The sequence below is a fragment of the Seriola dumerili genome, unplaced genomic scaffold (assembly GCF_002260705.1).
Source record: "Seriola dumerili isolate Sdu_G_001 unplaced genomic scaffold, Sdu_1.0 BDQW01000091.1, whole genome shotgun sequence".
NCBI classification, from domain to species: domain Eukaryota; kingdom Metazoa; phylum Chordata; class Actinopteri; order Carangiformes; family Carangidae; genus Seriola; species Seriola dumerili.
The window spans coordinates 7,543,631-7,566,876 of record NW_019174346.1 but is presented as its reverse complement, the minus strand read 5'-3'; the positions used below and the strand labels follow the sequence as shown (position 1 = coordinate 7,566,876).

The window sequence follows — 23,246 nt, the reverse complement described above, 5'->3', positions numbered from 1 at the left end:
ACCAAACCAGTTGGAAGACAATAATATTTACAAAATATACAGGTTTCCCTAACTTGAAATAGAATAATAATTTTGGTATTTACGTGTGTTTTATTGTTAATTATTAAATTAAAATCAGTTTTGTTTCATTAGAAATGTATTGAGAGTTCAACAGGCTGTACCTCCTGTGGTGGCAGCCAGTTGGATTTGGGGAGGAGGGGTGCATCACGAGATCATGGACATTTGTATCGATTTCAGAATTGTTACACCCCTAGTACATAATGTTACAATAATGTTACATGTTTGTTGAGACTGCATCAAACAGGTGCTGAGTTGATTGCGTCACCAAACGCGTTAGTGTTGGTGTTAGTGTTGGTTAGAGTTGACTGGTGATACCACTTTCCTGCTATTTGTGATTCATGCTTTTGCCATAGATCTGAGTAACAGCAACTGGGACTGTTTGAGCTGCACTGACATTGTGCAAGTTTTTATTTATTTTTATTTTTTTTCACCAGCACAGCAGATAAAAGGTAAAAGGTGTTGATGTGTTGGAGGTGTGCTGCTTGGCACCAAGCACAGTACAGCATGTTGTCTGCGGCTCATCATCCAACAGCTCCTGTTAGCTGTTTCCTCTTGCACTGTTCCTCTCTGAAATATTTAAAGCTGATCTGCAGACTGAACAGCAGGGGTGGAAAGAACACTGGAGGAAATGTTATTGTCTTTTAACTGCCATCCTGCAGTGCCAATTCCACTGGTCATGTTACTGTTATAGTAGTCCCAGTGACTGATGACAATGTGTTAGTGTTATAATGTGTTCATAACTTTTTGATTTCATAACAGAATTGCTTTTCTGAGTGGCCATTCAGAATTCAATATTTCTTCATCCATCTTCATCATCTTCATTAATTAAGATTAATTAGGTCAATGACACTTTTACACACTCCAGTTTTCCACAACATGGGCTTATTATTGTGTAACAAGCTAACTATTCCAAATTGTATTGGAATTATGTATAATTATATCAATCAAATGCAAATTATATATATAATTATATACATATAGTAATGTTAATAACTTAAAAACCTGCACCATCATACTTATAATATAGTATCAGAGCTCTTTCGGTGTAGAAACAGCCAGGTCAATACAGTAAGCTTGTTGAGCTAGTTGTAAGCTAGTTAATACAGAACATTATCATGGCAAAAAAATGCCTTTTTTGTGATATATCTGTGGTAAATGTGTTGGTGTCAAGCCACATGACCTCATCTAAATGTGGTTGTGTGTAGGGATGCAATGATTATAGATTTTGATGGTCATAGTGTGAGGAATAATCACAGTTTCACGATTATTATGCATTGATTTATTGAAGATGTGTTAAATCACATGAGCATTCTTTAGAGATTTTAATGTGTTATTTATTGCTGCATTTTGAAACAGAAATAATACAGCAACCAAATAATACAGTACAAAATAATAAAGATTTTTAAAAAATCGTTTTAAATGATTTAAAATAATTAATAATAATTAATTAATTAATAATTGGTAGTTATTTCAATATTTAAATTATTATTATACATATAAGACTAAGATGAACTTTATTGATCCCCCAGGGGAAAATATGACTACTGTCAGTTATAAACTGAAATGTTCTTGTCATTAACTGTCATCCACCATTTGTTTGCAGTTTTAATAAAAAATAAAGAAAGAAATTGAGTATCTTATATGCAGTGTTAAAAATAACTGACATGTAATTAATTAAAACCCATGGAATAATGCTGGAAGTTTACAAGCTCCTAGTGTTAAGTTAGTGTTTTACACCTGGCATATTTGCCAACCTGGCGTTTATTCAACACGGACGAGAGGAAGCAACTTTAAATGGTCAGAGTGACTGAAGCCGGTTTGCAGCCTTTTTGTTTACTTTTCACTGAAAACCCAATGCTCACTGCTATGCCGCTGATTGTAAGTGACACGTTTATATTTAAGATCAAGTTTGATGTGTTTGACCCTTTAGCTGCACCTTATTTTCTGGCAAGTTTTGCAGACAGAATAATGAATGAATAATCCCTGGTCATTCTTGGTGTTAGTGTTGTCAGTGTCCATGTCTCCCTCTTCATTCTCTTGATAAGTGTGGGCACTCAAAGTTGGTGCACCACTGGAGTACCTTTTTTTGTTCCGCGCAGGTTGTGCCAAAGATAATGTACCGCCATGATGTTCCTTTTTCAGCCTTTACGATTACATAACCGTGATGTTTTAAAGCGTGGTTAATAGTGAAACCGGTTAATCGCTACATCCCTAGTCGTGTGCTCGCAACGTTGAGAAATCTACATCAGTCTGCAAATTTTTTTGTTTTTACTGAGACTATCCTCCTAAAAAAGGAGCCCAAAGGTCATCTGTGAAGAAGGTAATTAGGAGCCATACTTATGTTTTATTGTTAGGTGACATCTAGTGGCCATAGTAATTATGACAGGAGCAAAGGGAAAAGTGCGGTGGCATGGTTTATGGAGCAACAAAGTCTGTGGTAGAAGTAGGTTGGGATGGATGGATGGGTGGGTCAACAAAACACAGGAGAGCAATGTTCTATTCAGTGAAAGTAGCTGTTTATGTTGTTTGTATTATCCATTACCATTACCAAAAGAGTTAACCACACTGTAATTATTGTAACCATGACAACAAAGATCGTCTAATGTTGAGGAAGTACTTATTTCAACTCAAATCACAATCTTTTCCCAAACCTTAACAAACCATGGTCATTATTATAGTAACCATGGCAATGAAGATGGGGCCACTTTTATGAAGCACCCCACAACTAAAACAGTTCAATGTACGATAAACCTTCCAGATTTAATACATGTACATTATAAAAAAGCAAACAATGGTAATGTCCAGGAACATGAAAGTGACAATACGCTTCCATTTTAAATCTGAACTAAATTATGCGTGTGTATTACCACTGGGACGTCAGGTCAGAGCATTGCTAATGTGGCTGGTTCCACTCCATTGTTTTCTGCCCTGGTATGCAGGATGACTGTGAAAACATCAAGGGTGTCATTGTCTCACTTCCCCCGCACTCATTCTCATTTCTGCCTCTTCACACTGAAATGAAGAGAACTGATACAAAAAGGCAGTGTCCTTGAAAAAATGATGGGGTCAACAAGGCTGTCTTTGTGTACAATAGAAGATGCCGTGCAACACTTCTTTACACTTTTTTAAAGATGCATTAAGTGATGCCTGCTTCCCACCGACCTCTGTCAGCAAACGATAGGAAGTTCAGCGCCTGTGATGGGTCCCTGGTGCACAACCCACCACTCCAGAGCTGCTGGAAGTGTCAGAGGATGAAGTTTTTTTCTCTTTCTTTTGGTACTGTTTTTAAATCAAAGGCTGGAAACCCACCTTTGAAAAGCACAATCTCAGAAATCAAATCTAAGCAGCTGGATATGAAACAGTTGAATCAGTGGTATTGAGAAACAACCCTGTCAACCCCTGCAGATATACTGAAGCTGTTTGTGCCACGGGGCAGCAAAGGTCCTACAATTTTCTCCTGTAACTCACTGCTGCTTTCTTTAACTCTTGTTTTCAGTGAGCCCAGGGCCTCTGCTTGCTCATTTCAGTTGAGTGACCTGAGCCCTCTAAATACAAAGACAATGATATTTTTTTCTCCATAAGAAGATAGAGGGCAGTGTGTCAGGAGGTAGAGCCTATTCTGAAGGTTCCTGCCTGTCGAAGTCACTGACCCTCTAACTACACATCAGTGTGTGAATGTCTTTGTGAAGGGGTGAATTTGACTCACAGTGAGAAATGCCTCGAGCGGTCGATAGACTAGAAAAGCACTATATAAATCCAGTCCCTTCACCAGTAAGGTTATCTAATTACACTTCATTCTGTTGTTGAATATTTAAAATATTATTCTTTCATTTAGAAGATAATTAAGATTATAAAGGGGCTATGGTAAAAATTTGGATCGACTACTTGCATGTGAGAAGTGTCATCCATAATGACAAACCCGAAGAGAATTATTGCCCGGCTCTGCGGCAGGCAGCTCTAAAACCTCACTCTTAGTTAGCAAATAGCTGGTGAACGTAGTGGAGCATTTAGCAGCTAGATATGCATATGTAGTTGGTGGAGAGCAAAACAGAGGTAAAAGGAGAGTGGATGTTACAGTTGTCAAGTGGATACAAAACTAATCATCAGATGAGTGCTAATGTTTTTCTGTGTAGGCTGGATGTGTAAATAAGCAAGTTTGCTAACAAGTTCACATTATTCACTTATAAGGCAATGCCAGTGTTGTGATTGCAGCAAATCCACTAATGCAGGTTTCATTTTAATGTTTGGGTCGACAGTTCTGACATGTTTTAAACTATGTAAAATATTCTGCTCTTTTTGTTTGACATGATTTTGCACATAAAAAGTGAAACAAAAGGAAAACTTTGGCTGGAAGCATATCTACATTTACTTTACTTTAAAAATTCTGGATCAGGCCTTGTGCCCCACCCACCACCGGTACTCGCGCTAGGTTGACAGGTGAAAGAGCAGAGTATCGGGGCGCCTCGGTGGCTCACCTGCTGGAGCGTGTGCCATTAAGGCTTAGTCCTGACCACAGTGGCCCAGGTTTGGGTCCGACCCGTGGTCTTTTGCTGCCTGTCATCCCCTCTCTCTCTCCCCGACTTTACTGTCCCTCTCTGATTATCAGATAATGAAGGCATAAAAAGCCAGAAAAAAAATAACTTTGAAAAAAGAAAGAGCAGAGATTATCAAGATGGTTAGTGGAGGAAACGTCAGAGAGACCTGAGCCTCAGTCAGATCCAGACTCAGGTGAGGAGTCTGCAGTGATCAAAATCAGAGAGACTAGAAGACGTATCAGAATGGTTAGCGTAGTTAGCATCTTTTATTTGTTTATGTTGTTTATTAGCTTGTAACTGGCAGTGGTTGACACGGTGTCAGTGGTTTTGCTAGTGCAAACTCTCGCTGTCTGTACTGACATGGTTTCAGGTTTTCCCCCCCCCCCCATCCCCACAAGTTGACAGGATTGGTTCCTTAGGTTACATAACGTATGAAACCATGGCTGTCTGAATCTGTTTTTATGTCACTGGCACACATGTGGACATGTTAACAAAGTTAAAAGCTTGATTTTCATTGGAGGGGGTTTTTAATGAAAAGGCAAACATCAAATGTAAGTCTGTTATTGGATGCAAACTCTCCTGCATGAAAGTCTGATTTGTTGTTCACCCACCCACCACTGTAACCTCAACACACTTTCAAACACACTAAGCACGCACTATGTCCTGCACTATCATTGAATGTTGACACTGGATATGCATGTAAATCATGAGGTGTGGAATCATCAAATATGGAAGGTACTGGGCTGGTTTGGAGTTTTTATCTTGACCAACACACTCTCAGTCTGTTACACTCAGCCATGGTGGTTGTTGCGCTTCTGCTATGTTGTCCAAATTTTGGATTTCTGTTTGTTGAAAGTGGTAGATCCAAACCAAAGCTTCATTCAGAAACCTGTTGTTGATGTAAAGAGTATGCCCAGCCTATGTACTGCTGCCTGTGACCTGGCAGTGACTCGGATGCTTTTCATTCAAGCATATTCAAAATAATTTCAAAGTAGTTTGCTTGATTACCCCTTGACAGTAAATAAACAGTAACTATTTCTGCCCAGCATGAAGAAAATAAAAACATGTTTACGTGTGTAAAACAGAGAAAAGTTAAGACGCTGCACAGGTCTGTTTTTACTGTAAATCAAATGAGTGTCAGCAGGGAAACATTTGTGCTTCAAGCAAGACTGTAGAAAATGCAGGACATAATCAAAGCCACTGTGATGTAGGTGAGAGGTGTGACACAGCCCTGCCTGCAATTATGACTTCCACACTGCGGCTCTCAGTGGCACAAAGTTGATGAAATCCAATTTATCACAGAGCTGCTGTGTGACAGCGGGATGAAAAGAATAGAGTCCAAGCAGTTGAAGAGTAGACAGTTAGCAATCCTGTCTCTTTTGAGATAGTAATCCAGATTAATGCATGTATTAAAGTGGGAATGAATTTTTCATACATATTATAATGTGAACAGGGGAAACTGCATAACATGGCTTGTGATGATAGGGTGCTGGAATTACAGAGTAGGATTGCAACAGGATATTTTACCCATGTTGTATGTGGGAACATGTGGCATATTGGGTACTGAAAAAATTCATTTGAACTTTTTTTTTCTGGTATTTATCTAAACAACTGAAAGTGTGGAGTCATCGGAAAAATAATTGAATGCAACAATGTGTAATGAAAGATTAATTCTTTGAGAATTTTGGTAAATATTATTATTTAAAAAGTAAGTTGCCTGTGGATGACTTCATTTTTACAGATAAGATCTGAGTGTGCTGTGTGACCTTGTAGAAATGGTTAAACTCAAAAGCTCAATTCAGCTGATGGGCTCTGACTGTGGGAGAACAGCACACTGAGCATACAGCTCATAACATATCGAGGCACAGATTGCGGGCATGTTGCTACCGTCTTTGTGAAATTGACTTTTAATTTGTAATGAACAACTGCATATTAAAGTACTAATAGCCTCTAATGGAAGCTAATTTTGTCCCCCTTGGGACACGATATTAAGCTGCATCAAATGTTATGGTGGAACAGGATTGAAAGGATAATATCAAAGATTCTTAAAAGTTGTAATTGTTTGATATAATCTGCCGCTGTGGTTGAGAGATGCTTCTGATTTAAAGGATTATGGGTGGCTGAATTTGCTTTGAGACACCCACAGAGGACAGCTTAAGACAATTCGCTGCAGGATCTGAGATACGGTATAAGGTCAAATTTAGACTGCTAGGGGTATGGGCTAATTGAATGCACTAAAATTACAATAGCAGTTTAATTGCTTGATTAAAGTACAGTAGCCCCAACATGAATAAAATATAGCCCGAGGCAAACAGAGGAAAATGCATCTCAGCCGGAGGAAGGTATTCTTCAGCAGTCTCAATCCCACAATAAACATAGATGATGCTGCAGCTTTGTGCCTAGTGTTGTCGCCTAATTTCACTTGTCATCAGCATTTCTCAGCATTTGTGCTTCTTTCAATGAGGGAAATGATTAATATTAACAAAGCTGGGCTTGATACTTCATAGTTAATGGTCAAAATCATGCGCCAGTGTTTCTGATGGTTTATTTATCAAATTAAATAAGAGTTGATGTTAAAGTTGAGGAAGAATGAACAGCAGGTTAGTTACTCCTGGTTGGGGTATGTGCTACAGAAGTGAAATATGAGTGCCATGAATTACTGGTTACTTGTACATTACTAATAAAGGATAAAATATATTTTGTGCTATATGAAAACATATCACTTTCCACATATAAAGGAGGAAATAAAAGGGTTCCTCCCATGAATCTTTCTCAGTCGGTGGTACAGGGCTCATGCACTTGTCATTAATATGTAGTTTTAGCTGAATGGACTCATTCTTCATGTTAAAGGTTCGTATTATTTCCTAACTAGCTAATAAGTTAGCTTGACACTTATTCCATGCATTAATCACCTGCAGTGGATGTTTCATTCAGTTTAACCTTGGCTGTGAGGAGAACAGAGGAAACTCTTGTGTATAGTTCATTGATGTTCCTGAACAAGTGCTGGTCAAAAGGACTTGTTACTGCACTGTCTGTCTGGGATGGGTGTTTTCTCATTGGTTAGTATATGCCTTAATAACTGTAAATGTAACCTAGACAGACACACACAAACCCCCCCCAAAATAATGAAGCAAAAACCTGCAAAAGGTTTTGAATGTTGAAAGATGACTGGGAGGCGGATTTAGTGACATAAAATGGAAAATCCATTCTGTTTAGTGTCCAGGTTTTCTAGGTGTAACAAAGGATAATGTTTATGTCTACTAAGTACCAATAATCAAAAAACTAATGAAAGAGTAATGTTGTTGATGTCACCATCAAAAACAGCTAACTTTCAGCAGAAAAATATATTTCCTGATTATCTGACAACAAACAAACTCCAATGTGATGTCAAGCAGACGTTAAGTTTTGGTTGGAAATAAAAATTGGGTTGACAGCTTCATGTTTGGCTCATGACCAGAATGTCTTTTGAATGTATTTTATGATGCTCATGTTGGCGTGAGACATTTGGAAGACGCTGGATCTTGGTTAACAATAACAACAACTTAAAACCAACAAAATATCAACATCAGCTGCAGTTTTCTACATCAAATTGATGTTTGCATTAGATGTTGTCCTGACATTGAACTTTGGTACCTAATTGATCACACCCTAAAAATGTCTAACTACATTGGTGGCTACCTGCAGGGAAGGTGTGAAAATACAGCGTTCTATAAAAAACATGTTAATAAGCATTGCCAGCTAAAAGCCCAGATTTAAAATAATCTGATCGAAGTTTAGCAGATGATATATAAAGGTTTACAAAGTTAAATGTGAACATTGCATTTATATAAACTTGTATTCTACACTTTCAAACTTTGAAAGTTTAACATACATTATTTTCATCATCTTACCCCCAAATCTGTCTTGGATACACCTGAAACTGATGACCTGAAAGCAAATTTCCAATCTGAATTCACATAGAAGACCTTGATACTTCTTCTGCCAAGTGAAGCTATAAGGAATCAAAGTGGGAAAGATGCCTGTCATCATTTAACCTTTCATCTAGAGATTTGCTTGACTGACTGCAAATGGTGTGTGAAACTCAACCTGAGTCTGTTATACACTGCTTTGAATTCCCATGAGACTGTATTACTTCTTATTTATGGCTCAGATCCGCTAATTCAGGGAATGATATATCCTCATTTGAATTTCAATGTGTAAAGTCAAAGAGTGATATAGTGACAAAAAGCAACACTGCTCTGGCAATTCAAACACCATCTGACAAGAATATTAGAAATGTAAAGTGTATGAATGTTGCTCCATTTCTCTCATAAAGCTTAAGACCTCTTTTTATGCACATAGTTTAAACTGAAAAGGTGCTTTTTCTCTATTAAATAATATTAATATGCAGAAAAGAATTTCCTGCTTACTGCATAAGATATGAAGGCACAAATGGAAATGTGCTGCAGAGATGAGCTAAAAATTGCTCCTTGCAAAGTTATGTTTGCACACTGGTATGATTTTTTTGGGGAGAAAATCCCTCCAAGATTAGCACCTTCAAACTACCATTACAAATCATTATGTTTTTCATTTCTGCCTACACACACCATTCAATTTCACGTGGGGGACAAAAAGGGAGGACAAGTTTTAAATCCCTTTATTATTTACCGGATGCAAGTCACTGACCTTTAACAGGACAAATATCCCTTCCCCAGTTACACATATATGAAAATCATTGCTGTTGTCCGGTACCCAACAGATGAGATGGGTCCCTCTCCTGACACAGGCAGCCTCAGGTCCCGGTCTGACAAATTACCATTTGAGAAAAGGCTCATGAGGCTGAACCTGAAACTCAGCTAAGCATCTAGATTCCGTTATCCTAAGAAAAAACTGTTATTTCCTCTTTCAGGTTGTGAGAATCAGAGCGAGATGAAGTGGCTTGAATGTTGATGATATCAGCCATAGGTGCATTCAAGCGACAACATGGACTAAATCAGGCATAAAATTAATTTCAAGACTGCCTTTCAACAGGGACCTGTATAATAAAGTTAATACCCATTGTAGCTGGGATCTGTCATCTGCAGTGGGGATCTGTCACTTGATTTGTCTTTCACAATCATCAGATGTTGTTGTACATCTCCATCAGAAAGGTGCTCCCTTTGATGCACACATGTGGTTATAAAAACAAGGTAGACTCCGTCTTGCCCTCTGTGTGTGAGTGGGTTGTGCTGCAGGTCGGCCAGATTGCTGCTCAGCATCCATACGCTCCTTAATTAATTTCTCTGTCCAGTGTGGCAGATGCTATTGATCTTATTTTGTAAGGTTTCCAGGAAATTGTTTTTTGTTTTTGCTTCATAAATGATTTCAACAATTAATCAGTTTTTCAGATTATATTTATAAATGACAAATACATGACAATAGTTAACCATGCTAGCAACATGGTTATAGGGATGTTGGTTGGTTGGTCAGCCACTAATTGAAAGATTGCCATGAAATTTGCCATTCATGGTGCCCAGTAGATGAATCCTACTGACTCCTTCCTCTTGCACCACCATCAGATCAAAGTTTTCACTTGGAAGATATCAGCATGAAGGAACAGACACCAAATTTTGCACAGACATTGTCCTCTGAGGATGAATCCTAATCGCTTCAATGATCCCCTTACTTATCCTCTAGAGTCACCACACAGCCCTGTCTCCTAAAAATTAAGTTTCCGGGCTATTTCAGAGAATTATACTGAAATATTTTTTGTAAATTTTCCATTATAGTTTTTTACTTTAAAAAAAAAAAAAAAGAATCATGAAGCTTTATGTAAAAAATGTTATCGCACATTTTCATGTCTCTACCAAAGCACTATGAATTTCAGACCATTGGCTGAGACTGATTGTAGCCACACCCCTACATTTTTGATGAGGAAGTACACCTACATTCCTCATACTCACGGCTGCATGGGCAGTAGATAGGTCCCATCATTTTGATGAAAATCAGTATGTAACTTAGTAGTAACTTAGAATGTCACTTATGAACACCTATTTTCTGCAATTAAGCTAATGTTTCTGGATGTTATTGCAGGATACATTTTTTTGTGTGTACAACTGTCCAGAAATGTGCTAGCTAAACGTGCTCACCAGCGTCTTTGAGATAGACTCAAGTTAATCTGACATAGTCACGACTGAAACATGTGGTGACGTTTTGGTTGTGACATGGTTGTTAGAGAAAATAATCTTACACTAATGGAAAATCAAAAGTATTTTAGAATAAACTCCATCACAGTTAAAATGATGTAATGTGATGTGGTTTGAATACCAGTTGAAATATATCACTTACTTAAAGGTCCCATATTGTATGAAGTCAGATTTCATGTCTTTTTTGAATATAAAGCAGATCTAGGTTTTATACTAATACGGTACTGTATCAAAGCGTTCAGTCCACAGAGAAATGCACACAGCCTGTATTCAGACACTGAGCTTTAAAATGAGCTGTCAGCAACTTGTGATGTAACAACAAAGCAGTCATCGCTCACGTCATGCCTCAAGCCCTGCCCACCTGGACCGTCCAACCTTGCTGGATTTGGTTTCTCTGAGTGTTTATCTGAAATATGCTATATTTTTATTCAATCTCTCAGAAAACAGTAAGCAAATCAGAGGAGAGGCTCAGAGCCTCTCTTTTTGTTACATGTTGTTACTAGAGCTCAAGGGGAAAGTCTGAAAGAGGTGTTGACAAACTACACTGAGATGATTTTTGGTTCTAAAAACCACAAATACATCTTCTTATGCATCAACACTTCAAATAAAACACCGGAAAAGTGTAAAATATGTTACCTATAAAGGTGCAGTCTGTGACTCTAGCAAAAAGTTGTTGATTCGAGATCAACAGCCAATCTAATTACACTCATCCCTTCCATGCTCCTGATTGGCTGGGATAGTGTATGGGTGAGGTTAAGTCACTGTCTCACATCTACAAAGCCAGGACTGTGTACAAACAATGTTTTTGAGTGCTCTTTTTGTTTATGTGTGGATGTCATGGTTCATCAGTCATATTTTCACGAAATTAGTTTGCTTGGTGGGCGAGATTGTTTTCAACCGTTTGTATGGCTGTTTTTGTAAGCTGAACTTAAAGTGGTACCACAGGTGTGGATTTGTGAGGCTGGTGTTGAACATGATTGTCAAAGCTTTCTTTCCCCTCTCTCCACTTTTTATCTACCCTCACCCTCCAGCTACGCTGTCTCTCGAACTACAGTATTTGCCTTCTCCCTGTCTCAAAGCCTAATATTTCATAGCTGTCAAGACCCATTTCGACTGAGCCATGGTCCCCAAGCGGGATCATTCATGTTTAGCCCCCTCACAACTACCAACAACAGCGCTCGGTAATTCAACATCTACCCTTTGAGAACTTCAAAAACTGTGTTGCTTATGACCAGGTGTTCATACTTTTGAGTTAAGCAGCAGGGTCTTGCCCAAGGAGGAGTACTTTGACCAGCCAGACTTTTGTTTGCCTAGCATTACATTTATTTGTGAAATTGTTAGTCCATACCCATGATGAGTTTTCTCATCAGTGCCAGCATTGTGCAACATCTCCTGCAGTGTTTTTTAGTAGAAGTGCTCTGCCTTGCCAGAAATAAAGAGCCCCCCCTGCTACATTCTCAGTAGGTGACTGATTGATTGATTACATCATATATTCATCAAAGCAGGATGTTATTATATCAGGAAATAAGAAAAATGTACCACGGTCAAAAGGTCAAGAGAAACAGCTTAATCAATCAGCCTGAAGTGGGTTTTAGAACCATTAGTTGAGTAGTAGAAGTTCTGCAGAGAGTTGACGTGTTTAAATTTCGTGTTTGACCAGCTGGACTTGTGTCTACCATGGCTGTGGTCAAGATGGTTGGGGCACTTACCTCTATCAATCAATTTCCTGTGGGAAAACCTGTTGTGAGAGAAAAACTGGACCTGCCTCACAGTGGACATTATGTTTACAACAGGAAAGCCACATATGTAAGTAGTGACATTAATGATGGCTCTGTTCAGTGTTGCAACACCAGGAACATGCCAAGACACACCAAACTGGCCATTTGCTGCAGATGTCATCTGTCGCACAGCATGGTACGTGGTTTGGTCTAGAAAGGACATGAACAGCAGCATGTCCTTACACTCTGACCTGAGCATTAAAGAATATTATGTGTAATGCAGCTACACTGTAGACTTTAGTCATTGTAATGCTGGTAATGTCTTTACATGCCTCAGTTCTATCAAGTGTTCAGGAGGAACATTATTCCTATTCTATTAACACCTGTTCTTATGGTCTGTATATTGTCTACGCAATTACTCATAGCTTGTTGCCTTTACAGAGACATATGGTCTGAATGTATTCAGCATAAACACTGTTTACTCAAGTGCGTTAATGTCAACAATGAACAGATGGTGGAATTTAAAATGGTAGTTCAATGCACATGATATAACTAATGGGCTAGCATACCATATGTGTGCATGAAATGTCACATCATGAGCTGTTGTCATTATTTCATGTACGTTGTTACAGCCCACAGTATTTCCTTAATTAAGCGCAAATGGTTCCGTCTGATTCTTCAAACTGAAACTCTGCCAACTACATCACATGTGTAATTGTGATGCATTCAGACAGTTAGAGAAAATCAGTTGTTTTGTAATCATCAGTTGTGACCTCAGCAATATGAACAGTTAAAATTCAATCGGGGCCTGTTGGTAACAATAGAATCAGCTATGGCATATTTGATTACACTTGATTCCTATCTAATCACACTGTAATTACGTGAAAGAGCAACAATTGTTAATACCCTCTGCATAACAATGCTTTTACCTCCAACTCTACTCATCACAGCACGCTCCCCACTGATTGTGTGAAAAAATACAGGGAGGGAAGAGGATTTTTTTTTCTCTACACACAAAATTGTCAAGTAGTGCTTCTGTAATCTGACAATCTTCAAGGACCCAGCCAAGACTGCATTTGACTTTTTGAGCCCCATATCAGGGTGATGTCCAATTTCCATCACTGCCAACAATGCGGGTCGGCTTGAAGGATTTGATTATATCTCAAAAAGCAGGAATATCAACTAGGCTAAAAATAACTGCCTAGAAATCAGCGATGTTTATTCTTTCTTTCAGCTCTGTCACAAGCAAATGAATGGATCAATGACAGACTATAGATGCAATGTGATAATTTATGTTCATGTGTGGCTCAGTACAAAGCAGTTGCACTCATTACTTCCGAGCAGTTGTATATGTCAGGATTGTCCATTTGTCAAGCAGCAGTGAGGCCACAGCGTTCCCCTGACACAGAAATGAACAAGTTAAACTGTAGTTTTGTAGCTGTGCTGGTGTCAGTAGCCACCTGTGCAGTTTGACCGAGGAAAACTGCTTATTGCAGCACACTGAAGCTGCTCCACTATATATGTTAAAAATAGCAAAAGTCATACAACACTAAAAGCTGCAGGGTTGACTTGAGCATGACCCCGTGACAGAGTGGGTAGATATTACAGCAGCCAGTGTGTGTGTATGTGTGTGAATATATGTGTGTGTATGTCACACCACAGACAAAAAACAAACACAAAACCTAGTATATAATCAAATTATACTTTTATAACCATGACATCGTCTGACAAAATCACCAAACACATAAATTAAAGACAAGGACTGTGCTGTGATTTCAGCCATATTAATTTATAAAATGATCACTCAGAGAGAAAGTTAGAATCAACAGAATATCTTTCTTATTTGTCTCTGACACAGAGCACAGCCTCCGTCTTGGATCCACAACAGTTTAGCCTTTATTTATCTGAACTCCAGAGTGTAAAAGACTTTTATTTGGGTCAGGTTTTTATGTCAGACTCTCTCTGTTTGATGTGTAGAATTGGCTTCAGCGGTATTTTAGAACGAAGCCTCGTTTTCAGTCGCTGCTGTTTTGCAGTGTTAAAGGTAATGCACTACGTGTTAATACAAACTCAACAAATCGTTTCAAATTTAAAGCCCTCTCGCGTTTCAGTGGGCAGAAACCCTTTATTTCTTAACAGAGCTTTTATTGCTGTGCTGCAGTCAGCGTATGTTTCATTATTTTTCGTATTTTCGCATTTTTATTTTTCATTTCCGACTGCAGGTGTTTATGTTGTTTAAATGCTATTCAGATCTGTAAGTTTCTTTAGCGATGTTACCGATGACCACTCACTTTCCCTCATGTTAAGTTATTCCTACTTTCTTGCATGCAATGATACATACAATGAAAGTAGTTTATTTGCAGTAATGGAGGCAGGGCTCAGTTTATTGGAAGCGCTCCTCTGTTTGCCTGCAGTTTCTGAGCAACCGAGACACCCTGCTGTTGTAGTGAAGTCAAAAAAACAAACAAAAAAACATGCAAAGCATTATAGAGATGTTGTTTAGACATATGAACAAAACTTACAGTGAAGGGCTTCCTCACCGTGGTAGAGGGCGTCCCACATAGGTTTAGTCCTGACCGCAGCAGCCATGGGTTTGAGTCCGACCAATTCTCTCTCTGACTTTCTCACTGTGCTATCCCAATAAAAGCAAAAATGCCATAAAAAATAACTTTAAAGACAAAAAAAAAAAAAAAACTTGACTGACAACAGATAAAGGCAAAAGAATAACATTTAAATCCACTGTGAGTGAAGTTATCTTTCTTGGCTAAAGTATTTGCCTTGCATAGCCAAAGATCTCACATGCCCAGTTAAATGTTAAATAGTCTCAGAGAATTGATAAAGCCCAACAAATATGTCCCAGATCAACCAATAAACTGTAGGTAGTCTTTGATTAGTCATGTGACTTTCCATTTCCAGAATTCCCAAATGTCTTTAAAAAGGGCTTCAGATATACAACATGATGCCTGATCCTGCATCATTATGCAGGGTTTGTCGCTTATCTTCAAAAACTGATTTTCTTGGACAGTTAATTAGGAATAGTTTAAAACTACTAACTGAACTTTTTGGGCCACTTCGGGGCAACAGAAACACTTTGTAAATTTAATATTATTGTCACCTTTTGAGTTTTTATGGCGAATTTGATAGCAAATAGTTGCTTATTACACATCTAACAGATACATAGCAACACTGGCATTCATTTGAAGTTGTATTCCTGGCCATCTTGCAAATATCCAGTATTCAAATCAGTAGGCCGTAAAACCAAAATAATGAGCTGAAAAAGGCTGAAAATCTTTGAACAGCTGAAGGTTGGGGTATAAAAAGTGTTATGATCAACTGCTTTCATATTAGATACATTGTTCATTGTTCATATGAAAATATTTGAATATAACAGCCTTTATATTTAAGGAAGCAGCCTAGCTAACAGTCTGATCAGGTTTGGGAAGAACTCTGTTGATATCCGATTGAACAATTCAACTTACTTTACTTTACCAGTGTAACAGCACAGTTCTATCAGTACCTACCATGACACAAGCAAATGGACTCAATGCACATCCAAATATCCAGCAACATATAACAAATACACACAGCACAACAGTTACACATAGTGCATTAGTGGACAGTGATTTATCACACTTTCCAGAGGGTAACAGTGGAAACGGGTGGTGAGATGGGTGAACAGTATCATTTTAGATGACAGAATTAAACTGAAGTATTTTGTGGGTTTGACAATCTGAACTCTTGTACCAGATGATGTCAGAATACTAACCATTTCAGAGTGTATAACGAGAATTACTCTCAGTCATCTATTGTACAAGTAAAAAATAGAAAACTCTGAGGCTCATTATTAATTTTATGTGACAACATGCAGGATAATAAACTCCCTAATAGAACAGCTGCATCCAAATGTCTAAAGCTCAGTGTCCATACCAACATTAATTTGTTTTGCTCCCAGCACCTGCTTCATCCTGCTTATCAGCCATAATTCTTTTAATGGGACTGTGATATAGATTTCAATTTCTTGAAATTCAATGATTGAGTTTATCTATGATATAATCACCAATAAATGAATTCATGACCTTGACAGAATAATTGGAGGATGTAGGATGTTGCAGCCTTCTGCTTTCTGTGTTGCATTTTAAACACTCGGGCTTTCACATACAGTAGATCAGTTTATTCAGGCTCAGATAGCTGCGCGTCACATACTGTCACATACTGTCACATACTGTCACATACTGTCACATACTGTCACATACTGAATGGCTTTTCAGTTTAATCAAATTGTGAGTCCCCTTTGGCCAGTCAGTGCCAAAGCAGATTGCAATAAATCCACTCTTGGTGCTAATGCGGCAAACACTCTGAATGCATGATGTAATTGTTTGTTTTTCTCCTTTCTCCCTCTCTCTCTAGGTAAGTGAAAGAAATTGCTGAGGTTGAATGAAAGTGGACTGCCTTGGGGTATCACGTTCCCCAATACACCCTGCTCTGGTACAGTACCCAGCCTTCATACTGAGGGAGCTTTTGCTTCTCTCAATTAACACACAGCCTGACTGAAAATCAAAAGACTGAATGTTACACATTGTTTTTTTTATTTGGTTTTTTTTCATGTTTGCTATGTTTTGATTAGAGTAGTGGAGTGGCTTTGGAGGTAATTCAGTGTTTTTGAGAGGTGATGAAGTGCATTGATTTTATTGGAAGTACTGGGGCTCAAACTGTTTGCAGTGTTGTGATTCTGCAGTGATTCAAATGGAAAAAATGCTGTCAGTACTTTTAACCAGAAGCTGCATCATAGTGGACTTTTATAGTGAAGTGTGGTACTTTAAATCAAATGTGTCATTAATTGGCCTTAAGTGTGATTAAAATGAGAGAGACTGCTTCTAACAGTCAAGGCAAATGAATTATCATCTTGAAGTATAGTGCGTAACGTTGCTGGGCGTTCTTTCTTTACCACCCACCACTTGTGGTCAGTGTTGTGCTTTGCCCTATACTGAACAACCGAATGAGCAGCAGTTAAGATTTTTCATTATGTAACAAGAGTTTCCTTGGAGTTAGACTCTTTAGTTTTTTTTTCTTTTGGCACTGTCATTTTTTTATTCAAACAGTTATGCACAATTTGAGGTAGTGGTATGCATTAAGAAGTAGTTATATGGACAAAAATCTGAAGTTCTAGTACTCTGAACAGGTGTACGCTGCTTAATTTAAATTGGCATTTTCTACTTTATCTATTTAACTAGGAAAGTCTTGTTGAAATTTTTTAGAGTGTCATGATCAAGATACATGTCATTAGAAGCAATGAACAGAGTTTGTATTTTATTCATGTAGATTCTATCTCATAAACAGTCTCAGCAGCATCTTAAAAAAAACCCACAAGCTGTCTAAACCCCACCAAAAAAAACAAGAACTAAGATAAAACATCAACTTAATGAGAATGACATCCAGATTCTAAAATAGCCCAAAACATCAGCAGCCTGAGGAAGAGCACACAGTTTCTGCAGCAATGAGTTAAAGTCACAAAGAGACCAAATACAAATACAAATACAAGCAGAAATTCTACAAACATAAATGGACTGCTTTATTGTCCATTCACAAAGAATAACAGCAGCAAGGTGCCAATCTGACCATCAAGGACACTACAGCAGGAGAAGCAAGGGATCAAACAGCCAGCTCCGTGTTCAGTGGAGAACCTGCTCGACCTACTGAGGTTCAGCTGCTCCATATTTGAACCTCCAGCTGTTTGAACTGCCCATATGAAAACCTGCAGTTGATATGAATGTAAAGGAGCAAGCTCATGGCCAGCCTTTGAGAAAATTCTGTCTTTTTTTATTGTGTCACAGCAGTATCTCTTTCCTCTGGAAAAATGTCAAGCAGTTTTCATTCAGTTCTACATTAGCAATCTTGAGAAAAACATCAGTGCAATAGTTGCAAAAGTTGTAAAAGTTGAACTTCTGTGTTTTGTAGCATTTCTGTGTTTTTTGGCTAAACTGTAACAATGGAACTGGCCTTATAAACATGAATGTCCGTGACTGACTGACTGACTGACTGACTGACTGATTGAGATATGAAGTTACAGCATTGGTCGGCCGGCCAGGTGTTGGAGTTTCCCTATTGGTTGTTGCTGTTTGAAGATTATTTGCTGTGAACAAGCAGTGCAGCCAACTTACCACCTTTGTCATTAGATAAACTGACTTTTCAGAACCCTTTACTGACTTCTTCTCAAAAATCACCTAGCGACAAATTGGACAAACCTTTCCACAGCTGTGCACTGTGTGAGGTGTGAGAGAAAAAACAAGAAATATATTCTGTCGGTTCCAACTTTCTCTCTGAGTGATCATTTTTAAGTCTTTTTCTTTAATTTATGTATTTGGTGACTTTGTCAGATGACAACATAGTTATAAAATCACGATTTTAGCAGTAGCAGAGCAGCAGCTTGGAAGTGACTGCTGGTTAACGTAGTATTAATTAGTCGTGTGTCAGTTACTGTTTCATACTTGATTCACTGTCTGACAACAGAAACAGCGAAATTGTGAATTCAGCTGTATTAAAATTGTAGCGTGAATACCACAATTTAGAATTTGCTCTCGTTGATAAGGGCACACCAGTCCTCAGGGAGGACAACATTGGAGTATTTCATTGATTAATGTGATCGATCTCATATCAGAAGCCGTGACTTCTTGATTCAATAGATCTCCAGTCACTACTTCAAAAGAACAAAATAGGACAACGACTGAGTGTAAATAAATAAGTTTATTAACTAAACTACTATTTACAGAGTAAATGCATTGAATAATAATCATCAAGATCAAAATGATCATGGAATGAACTGTGTGATGAGTTGGCAATGGTGGGAGAGAATATGTTATGGCTACACACTATGGCTATACAGCTAATGATTACTACATCTACGAATTAGGTTTGATGATTAAATATTGTTATATTAACGTCAACCCAGTCATGAGCAGAGTGTTAAGACCGGCCTACTGTGAGTTGCGCTGTAGTTTGAAATCCTTGACTGGAACCCAGGTGGCTGAGGTTGCCGTGGTAACCCTGGAGACAGGGGATCTAGGTGGATTTTCCTGGAGGCCGTGTCCTGTTGTCATGGTGATTCTGCCTGTGTCCCAGCAGTTCAGCTTTTCTGGAGTTTGCAAGTAGACTTTCTGTCTTGGGCACTCTTGATTTCTTGTAGCCTTCTCTGCAGGCGGTCGTGGGCAGATGTGTTATCTGCCGGAGTGTCTTGCGGGTTGATGTGAAATAAACTCTAATGCAATTAACTTTGGCAGAATAACCTTAGCAGAGGCTGGTGTTGACCAGGTGACTCTAAACTGTCAAAAATCTTTAAAAAGGAAAACATAATGATGATTAAAAGTTACAAAATTACTCTGAGGCACTTCTGCTATATTGGTTCAGTTGGTTTTGACTTGGCTTATAAAATAGAATAAAGCGCAGACAAACAATAAAGGAGGAAGTGCAAAATGGCCAAGAGCCGTGCCTAAAAGCTCTTGCAAGGAGCTTAGAGCTAAGAGCGTTTGCTAAGAGCTAATGAATAAGAGCCATGTGTGAATTTTTCACAACTGTTTTATCCCCTGGGGGCTGGGGCACGTTTCAGGGGCGTCACCCATCTTCTCCTTTGTTTCAACTTGAAGAAGAGTAATTTTGCACTGAACCGTCTTCCACCATGACCATAAAACATTAAATGAAACAACATATAAAGCTTATGGCACTAATAATGACAGAAAGGAACAATCCACATGTGGACTTCATGTGAATGTGAATATGACACAGACATCAGTCGTTTACAGTGGTTCCACAACAGTTTTCAACTACGTCCTTAGTCACTGACCATATGCGGTACAGCCATGAACCAGGATTTGATCTCCTGTTAAACAAGTGAATATTTCTTTGTAATACCTCAAATCCTGACCAAAAAATGGGAACTTGACAAAGATAAGCTGACTTGTAATCCACTTGGGCCTTTCTCTAATGCCTAAGCTACACGCAGCCGAAACATTTTTGCAGCTTTTCTTGCCTTAATTGTTAGAAATGTCATCTCTTAGTCAGCTTTGCAGCCACTGGCTGTGAGGTGAAGTCACTGTGTTTGACTCCTGGCAGTGTGTCATGCAGCATAATTGAGTTCAAATTGAATATGAGCTACCAATCAGTGCAATTAATGGAGGATTGGAGTGTGTCTTGTGAGGGCACGGGGTAGACAAATCTCCCCAGTCCTCAGACATTAATACCTAAACACCCATACGAGCACAGGATGACTCTCCTCTGATTGGTGATGCTCACAGCTAAGAGAGGAAAGGCTGCTGTAGGTCTGAATTAATTACAGTCAATGTATGTGCATATTGTGTTTTTTTTTCATTGTATATTCCATGACTTTAGATAAGACGGCATGATTAGTAAGTGCACTGTACTCTTAAATTGTACACTATAGAAGTATCTGTTTTCAACTGGCAACTTTCTAGAATATGTTGTCCATTACACAAGTAAAAAATAATCAAAAGTCTTAGGTAATTCAGGACTCAAAAAATTCCTAGTGAGCAATGATCAAAAAATATTGTATTTGGTAACTAATGAGGAATCCCCACAGAGAACATTTTTGTATCAATTCATCCAGCACTGGCCGTGCTGCCACCTGGCATGCCACAGTATTTTTCTGAAATCCTAGTTTCAATTACAGTCTTTGGCTTCTGATAACATGTTTGGATGTTTTTATTGAGGAGGGACCCACATTTAATATTTTTCCTCATGTTTATTATCCACTGTAACATGCTGTTATGTGACAAACAGTAATGTGACACACTGACTCACTGATTTCCCCTCATCTTATTTAGGTTACTACTGTAGCTTGTTAAAACCAAGCAGCAACCTCTGAGGCTGAAAAATGAAGCCAACACAGAAGTCCCAAAAACTGCACTGTAACAAAGATTGACTAATGTTGATGAAGTACTTTAACCCAAATCATGATCTTTTCTTAAACCAAATCATGTTGTTTTTGTGCCTAAACCTAACCAAGCCATGACTGTTATAATAACGATGGCGAGGAAGGTAGGTACGCTGCTGTAAGTACAGTCCATGTGTTTCTTATTGTAACCATGACAATTGAGTTCCGCTACGCCTGCCGCCATGGAGATGTGTTTCAGGAGACACTTCTATGGGTCGTATCAGAGGGTTGAAAAAAACGACCTATACAACTGTTCAGGTTGGAGAACTTGTTGAAAAGGTTGGATGTTGGGCAGCACTGAGGGCATGGCTGAGGGTGGTGATCGGTTTGACATCACAAAGTTACAGAAGTCCTGATGACTCGTTTTAAGGCTCAGTTTCTGAATGTGGGCTGTGTGCATTTCTCTGTGGACTAAGCGTCTTGATACTTTGACAGTCTTTATAGAGCAGCTTGACTTACTTTATAATAAAAAAGACATGAAAATCTCACTTCATACTGTATGTGATATTTACAGGCAGTAATGCAGAGTAAAGAAAACCTTTGATATGTTTTCCTTCACAACAGCATGTACAACAATAGACTCATGTTTGTCATACCTATGTGTTGAGATTACATTCTTACATTGCACACTACAATTCTTAAGTGGCCATTAGGCTGGAGGATTGCTTCCTGAATGAAGCCTGTTTTTTTTATTGTAGGCGTTATATTCATTTTAATGTTCAGTTCAATTCTTCATTATTTGAGTTTGACAGTGAGTTCTGGCTTATCTTTTTTTTTTTTTTTTTTTTTTGGGGGGGGGTTGAAAATTGGTTCCATTACAGAATTGCAGTGATTTGTCGTGGGGACTGGAGAAACTGCTTTGAGAGAAAAAGTTGATGATTTTTTGATGGTTACTTGCCTCAGTACTTCAGTCCGTCTTGTTCTGCTGCCATTATCACATTTTACTGTTTCACAAACTGCAGTAAACCTCAGGCACTGGTCAGTGTTGCCACTGGCTACTTGTGATGAAAATAAAAAGCTTGGTTATTTCTGTGTATACAGTATGCCCTGCATTTTTTTCACTGTAGCATTACATCTTTGCATAGGTCTATAATAACTGTACCATCAGCAGATAGCAGTGTTGTCAGGTGGAAAATCTAAAAATCTCCTCCACAATATATCACATTAACACAGACTATTGGACAAAACATCACAGCTTGGGAGAATCAGAATACGTCTTCATGGCAAAACATGTCAGCATTTCACTTTTCTTCATCACTCTTTCCTTTTATCTGCTGTTTGTTTTCCGCTTTTGTTTTCTCTCAGGCTTTATGACCTCCTCCGTCAAAGAGGCTGAGTTGGCTCTGCTTCTGGCCATATAATAAGGGCACTTTGTTCTGCTTTATATCAGCATCAGAATATCATGGAGCCATGAGTCAGATGCCTCTGCTGCCCAGCACAAAGAAAACATTGTAACCCCTGCTCTTTTGTTCTTGGCGGCGTGGTAAATATTGTGTCTAGGGCTTTTGCTGAAATCCTTCCATGCTGATTCAATGTGGATGTAAATGAAAAGAAATTATAAGAAACAACACAGAAAAAAATAATACATTGAAAAATAGATAAATAAATAACAGGCAGGTATTTGAGCACACACAGCCATCTTTCCATTATAATATAGTATGCTCCACTGGCACCTCCATTATGCTAATCTACAAGGCGATGGCATTGAAATGATTCGTTAGCGTAATGGGAAGAAGCTAATTGAGTGAATTCTCGCCAAATTACCAGACATGGTTAATTGTCCGCCATAAGCCTCAGTCAGATGTGAACATGTACACGCAGGTACAAA

At 38.5% G+C, this 23,246-nt stretch overlaps 1 protein-coding gene across 2 annotated transcripts in view; it reads left to right on the top strand.

Moving 5' to 3' along the window:
- Nucleotides 1-23,246, top strand: part of LOC111222229 (opioid-binding protein/cell adhesion molecule homolog) — a 428,859-nt gene that overhangs the window by 156,316 nt on the left and 249,297 nt on the right. The gene's annotated exons all lie outside the window — the stretch shown is intronic.